The sequence below is a fragment of the Corvus moneduloides genome, chromosome 5 (genome assembly GCF_009650955.1).
Source record: "Corvus moneduloides isolate bCorMon1 chromosome 5, bCorMon1.pri, whole genome shotgun sequence".
NCBI classification, from domain to species: Eukaryota; Metazoa; Chordata; class Aves; order Passeriformes; family Corvidae; genus Corvus; species Corvus moneduloides.
The window spans coordinates 73,588,876-73,595,516 of NC_045480.1; the positions used below are offsets into that span (position 1 = coordinate 73,588,876).

The 6,641-nt window shown below is 53.2% G+C and overlaps 1 long non-coding RNA gene across 1 annotated transcript; it reads right to left on the reverse strand.

The window, feature by feature from the left end:
- Positions 1-2,727: 2,727 nt before the first annotated feature.
- Positions 2,728-3,777, reverse strand: LOC116443942. Its single transcript, XR_004240110.1, has 2 exons — positions 3,401-3,777; positions 2,728-3,293 (listed from the first exon to the last, which is right to left on the reverse strand). It is a non-coding gene; the product is annotated as an uncharacterized LOC116443942 (long non-coding RNA).
- Positions 3,778-6,641: the final 2,864 nt, after the last annotated feature.

Consider the following 6,641-nt stretch of genomic DNA (forward strand, 5'->3'; position numbering starts at 1 on the left):
TCTAATTCATGCAAAAGTCTGACAGTCATTCCCTGCAGCCAAAACCAACCTGCTCTTGGAGCAGTGAGGCCGTAGCTAATTAGTACAAGTTAAGCCTATTGGAAGGGTTTTGGGGAAGATTCTGAGGCACAGAATTTGGGCCCACAAATCTGTCTGTAGGTTTTCTCATTAGATTTCCAGCTGATCCCCACAGCATTCCACATCACAGTTTTTACATGTGCCTGTTCCTTTCCTGTCACAACTGGTGTGGCTTTTCAATTGACCAAATCCAAATGCAAAGCAGGTTAAGGATTTCATCCATTAAGCTTTAGTAATTGAAAATGTGTTTATAATTCTTGTGGCTGTCATTTTGCTGTCTCCAGAGAGAGACAGAATTAATAGAGAAATTATTTCCAGGCTGCATTTATCATTTATTGATGCGGAAAAGAGGAATGTGTCAAGAGAATAAAATTGAGTCAAATGCCAATATACCAAAAATTTGTGAAAACAATTGATTTTGCTGGATCCCACTCCCATTGCTACAATCCATAGGCACTCATGTGTTTCCCTTGCACGTCACAGTGTCTTTCAGTCGGCATAAAGACAGACCTGTGCAGTCAAGCTGCAGCCCTTAAAGCAGCATCTCAAGCCTTAGTGTTGACACAGTTTTGAAAATCACTTCCCAAGAGCTCTTGGTCCCATGCTGATCAACATTGCTTCTATTCCCAGGACTCTCTTTTGGGCTGGGGCTTTCCACGGCTGGTATTTGTTGCCCACCTGGGTTAGTTTCTAATGAACTGAACTTCCTTTTTCTCTTGTAGAGTCTGCGTTGAGAAGGAGAAGGACCAAGCACCATCTGCAGCCGTACCCAAGACTGGCACAAAGTGTTCTTGAACCACTTCAGCGTTCCCTGAAGAGGTAGGGAAGCCTCTGCCTGGTTCCCTGGAGCTTGTTTAATCTCTGCTGCCCGTGGGCAGAGAGAGCCAGTTCCCTGCCTTGCCCACAGGTGCTGAGCAAGCAGGTCACTGCAACCCAGGCTTGCCTCGTGCTGAGATAACGCGTTTGGACAGGCAGCCCCAGGGGTTCACTTGGCCAGGCCACCATGCCTCCGGGGGCCAGATAAGCCGAGGACAGGTTGTAAATGTCACCCTTTGTACTCTGTCATGTCCAGTTCAGTTGCAATCGGCCTGCGGTGGGATTTGGAACAGAGATAAAAGTAGGAGTGCGCTGCTTAGGAGGCTAAGGGGATGGCGAGTCAGAGAGCGTTTAAACTTGAGGAATTTCTTTCTTCTTCCATCCCAGGTGTTGTAGGTTCATTTCATGCTCTTAAATGATCTGGCAGATAGGGTTTGCCTCCCAAAAGAGGGCATGCGGTGTCGGTAACAAGCACATACGCAGCAGCCTCTACAGACATCACTCCTTTAAAGCTTTCACATTCGAAACTGGGCTGCAGATTCCCCTCCCAATAGCCAGAGCCCCCCAGGATCAATTATTAATTCCTTCCTCCTTCTTAGAGGGTAATAACGACGTCGTTCCAGACTCTCCAGAAAGACATTCATTGCACGAGCACAGAAAGCGGAAGAGCCTCTCCTCACCTGAGGCAGGACAAGGCTGTATTCAAGGAAACCATTTCACTGTGGTGTGAAGGGAAGCATCCTACAGCACAGAAGCAGACACCCAGTTCTCTTGCTTGAGGCCTGCTGGCACCAACACCACTCTCTGAACTAGACTGGGGCTTCAGCTCCCAAACAGAGGGGTCAGTCCTCCAAGTCCAAAGCAGGGATCAATTTTCTCTATTTTTTGTACTATCAAAAATGTTTGTTACAGAAGAGGTGGCCTCTGAGGCAGCCCATAGGTCCTAGAGTTACTGGAATGTTTCTTTTCTACTCCGTGGGATAAGTGTGTTTTGCTTTTGCCGTGGCTCTGGAATTAAAAGGCAGAGAAGGAGTAGGGCAGGGTGGAAATGTGAGTAGGGAAACTCACAGGGTACAACTCCGTCCTCATGTCTCAGGGGTGACCAAATTGCACTTCAGAGAGAACCTGGACATCCCACACAGACGAGTCCTCCTGGGACACTTGGCAGGTGATTCCCAACACTGGGACCACGCCAAGCACCCGCTGCACTTCCCCCCCACGTGCCAGTGGCACGCAACGCGTATCCAACACGTCCTCGCGAGCCCGGAGGCAGCCGGGATGGAGGGAAGCGCTGCCGGAAAAGCAGTGAGGAAGGAAAGGTGCTGCGTTCCCAGCCCCGTGGCTCGGAGGAGCCGCGGGACAGCGGGATTTGCTGCCGGCCGTACGGCAGCGCGGAGCTGCGGGGGCCTGGGCGCGCTGCCGTGGTACTGCCAGAGGTTATCCTGTCCCCTGTGCCAGCACGCTCACACCACCTCAGGGGACAATCCCAGGACGAGGACTCCAGGAAAAGCCGTCACGTTCCATCAGAAGGACAGACCACACAGAGCACCTCAGAGTGACTGAAAACAAGGGAGAAAACAGACATGGACGGACTTTTTTGTTCCCCGAGGTGAAAAGAATTGGAGTGGGATTCTTTTGAGTGAGATAATTATGGTCTGGATTACACCCTGTGCAGCTTTTCAACGTCCCCCAGCCAAAGGATGGCTGGGGAACAAGAGAATTGCCAAAAATTGCCTGGTTTGCGTGAGACAAGTCACACTCTGTGTGGATAGTCCATACATTTATAAAGCCTTTTAAAACCATCAGGCTCTGGACTACAGGTAGAGTCAGAAAAGAGGTTAAGAGATGCACTTTTGGCAAAATACATCCACTCAGGAAATCATCTCCAGGTCCAACAGAAGCTCCTAAGCGATTCTGATACAACTGGTTGCTGGCAGGGGCTGAAAGGAGCAATTCCTGCCATCAGACTCCCCAGCACAGCCAAGGAATCACAGAATCAGCAGCAGCAATGAAGTGGACAACTTGGATTTCCTTCCTGCATTGCCTCCAGGCCTCACACTCCAGAAAGGATTTGTTGAGTAGACAGGTAACGAGCTTTCATCCACCACATCCCTGCCACACCTTGGGTTTTGAGGCACAGATTCTGCGAGTGTCACGCTGCCCCGAGTGATCTGAAGGGAAAACCTTCCCTCTCTCCAGAAGCTCCCAAGGAGATGCTGGAAGCCAAGCAGAAACCCCTGCTTGTCTCAGTGAGCCTCGAGCTGTTACACTCCAGCCGAAGGAGTGGATTAGGCTGGATCTGAGCCAAACTGCCACAGAATGCACAGTAAATTCCCTGTATTCCAGCAGGAGGAGCTGAGCACTGTTCCAGCTCAGAGCACATGCAATCCCATTCACACCTGTACAGGAAGGCAGAGAACTGGTGTTGATTTTTGAGCTAAATATTTGCAGAAAAGGCTCAAATGTGTTGTATGAAAGTGAGTTTTCTTAGGCAATCTGCAATTACCTATTTGAATCACATGGAAAAGCTGAAATGGTTTTGGCTTTCCATGGAAAATTCACATATTCAACCACAAAGCAATTCCTGGAAGATGAGGAGGACAGGAATCAGGGTTTGCAATGGAAGCTGAACAAAGCAAACCTGCAAAAATGAACCAGACTTTCTTTGTAGCCTTTTTAGCATGGAAAACAATACTTATCTCCTTTGATTTTCAAATCCCTGCATTGCAACTTGTTGGTCTTCCTTAGCAGGGAATTACTCCTCATTTTCCAAGAGATCACTTCTGTAAATTTAAACCAAGCACTCAGCCAGGGATGTTGGTTTCACAGGGCCATAAAAGAGCACTAAAACAAGACATATTCCAAAACACGTGTTCAGATAAAGTCCAGCCACTTTCCTTTCATTACATTTCCATGTAAAAACACAAACATGAACTATGTTTTCCTTAAAAAGCAGTTTGTAAAGTTCCAACATGTCTCTTAAACGTGGCATCCCAGTGCTGAAATGAACCATGTCAGATATGAAGGTACTTGAAGGTACAAACCAGCTGCAGGTTTGTGTAGCTGCATTTGGCATGCCATGAGCACGGCTCAGCAGAGCACCGTGCTCCAGTGTCAGGGCACCAGCACCACTCCTGCTGGCCTCCGTGGTGTGTTGGACAGAAGCTAACATTCCTTCTGGGAACGTGCTGATACCCGCTCAGGACGAAGCTGATACCCCTAACTTACTGCCTGAGGTAAAAAATACTATCCAGAGTAATTACCCCAACAAATGTACCAGAAATAGAAATAATAACTGCAATGCCAATGTTGCATTACTTTAAATATTCTGTCTCTCCCCCCAGAGTTCTCCTAGGAAGGCAGGCCAGCCCAGGCCCTGCAGTGATTGTGTTTAGCGGCAGCATAAGGAGAACCGACAGCCACCGTTCCCTCCCCCGTTATTCAGTGTAGCAGCACACCCAAACGGAGCTTGGAACATATATATTCACTGGGTAATTTCTGTATCGCATTAACGAGTTTTGACACTAATGCTAATGCTTCATTAGAAGAAACATGACGAGTAGGCTGGTTCAACGTGCATTTAGCACTGAAAGATTTCTAGCACACGCAGTGAGACTTTTATTGCTGTCTGACAGCTTTGGCTATCTCAAGTCTCTGCTCAGTTGCAGGGGAGGTGCAGCCAGCAGTGCTGCTTTCCCTCCCTTGGCTGCACCGGGGTCCTGGTGCAGAGCCCGATTCTTTGCGTACGGGCACGGACATTTAATCTTGAGGCCTGTTTCGTTCGGGGTCTCCCTCGGCAGACGCTGCAGAGGAGCACAGAAACGGGGGACGGTGGCTTTGCTGGGCTGTCGAATGGGACAACAAAGCCAACACTCCTGACACTGCGGAGGCTGCAGAGAGTTTGGAGGGGGGAAGTTGTTGCCGTCTCGTATGTGGCAACCCGACCTGAATCACCGAAACTTAACAGCACCGCGATGAAGCGGCAGGAAAACTTGTGTTCATAGCAGCAAAACCCGCCCGAGCCGGGGCGTCTTCGGAGCGGTGGCAGCTCGGGCAGGAGGGCGCCGGGGCCGGCCGGGCCCCTCCCACCCGGCGCAGGTGTTCGACAGCGAGCCGGCAGCGAAGGAAGGGAGCCGGCAGCGAAGGCAGGGAGCCGGCAGCGAAGGAAGGGAGCCGGGAGCGAAGGCAGGGAGCCGGCGGCGAAGGAAGGGAGCCGGGAGCGAAGGCAGGGAGCCGGCGGCGAAGGAAGGGAGCCGGGAGCGAAGGCAGGGAGCCGGCGGCGAAGGAAGGGAGCCGGCAGCGAAGGCAGGGAGCCGGGAGCGAAGGAAGGGAGCCGGGAGCGAAGGCAGGGAGCCGGCGGCGAAGGAAGGGAGCCGGCGGCGAAGGAAGGGAGCCGGGAGCGAAGGCAGGGAGCCGGCGGCGAAGGCAGGGAGCCGGGAGCGAAGGCAGGGAGCCGGCGGTGAAGGCAGGGAGCCGGCGGCCAGCCAGGAGCGGACACGCGTCCTTGGGCGGCGAAGCGGGGCTGCCCGGGACAGGGACCGCTCGGGACAGCGACTCCCCGGCCGCGGCGTGCGCGGGGCTCGCGTGGCCGGCGGGGCCGCGCTCCGCGGACTGGAATAAAGCTCAGGCTCGCGTCAGTCAGGGAGCTCTCGGTCGCAGGCACCTCTGTGTTTGCAGAGCCTGGGGGAGCTGGTGCAGACCTGGCTGACAGCTCCCGTCACGCCCGGCCAGCAGATGCTTTTCAGCTCTCCGGCACGCCGGGAGAGGGGGAAACACAGACACCACGCACGGCCACAGGGCCCTGGCAGCTCCTTCCCAGCCTGTGCTTTCTGATTGCCAGAGATTATAGGGACTGCCTGTCCCAGAGGATGCTCAGAGAAACAGGTTTCCTGGGGCTGGGTGCAACACACCACCTTGGCAAGACGGTAGAATCACCCCGGTTTCAGGTCACCGTGATTCAGGCTTTTTCACATCAGCGGCAGCTTTTTGCCAACAGGTTCATCACATCCCTAAGCACCATATCCATCAGCCCAAACTGCTCCACAGCTGCAGCTGTCAGCAGAAGGGTGGATTTCCGCTTTGTAGTGCCCTGCGGTGAGCGGTCAGGAGGCCGATGCTCCGGCTGGTGCCCAGGCCCAGCCCTCGTTCCCCGTGGCAGGGATGTGGCAGGTGCTTGCTAACGTGTCCGTGCTTCCTGCTTCCAGCTGGACTCTGGGGCTGAGCCAGGGAGAAACACCCTGGTCTAAGCTACACGGAATACTAAAGCCTTGTGTGCACAGCTGGAATTAAAGCACTTGCACCCTCTAGGACTAACTGGCTGTCCCTCAATTACGTGACTGAGTTTCCTCTCTCTTTGAAGGGCCGGAATTGTGATAGGTTTCTCTCCTGTTTCTGACTTCTTTCCAGGCCGTGGAGATGCACATACAACCCCTGGCACAGCCACGCCGAGCTCCTTTCTGCTGCGCTGGCTGGGAAGCTGTCCGACAGAGCCACTCAGACAGCTGGTGAGTGGCTGTGGCCTTCCTGGAGACGTGCAGGGCACACAGTCCTTCACAGAGGTAAAAGAGACTTTTTCCCTTCGGCTCTGAGCTTCTCCTCCCAGTTGTTGCAGTGCACCGTGGGCAGCGGGTGCGGGCTAAAGGATCACACGGGGCGTGGACAGCAGGGCTTTGTCCCATCCGAGTACAGGCAGCCGCGTTCGGGCCTCTGTCTGTGACACCGGCACTGCCAGGACAAACCCCGCTCCC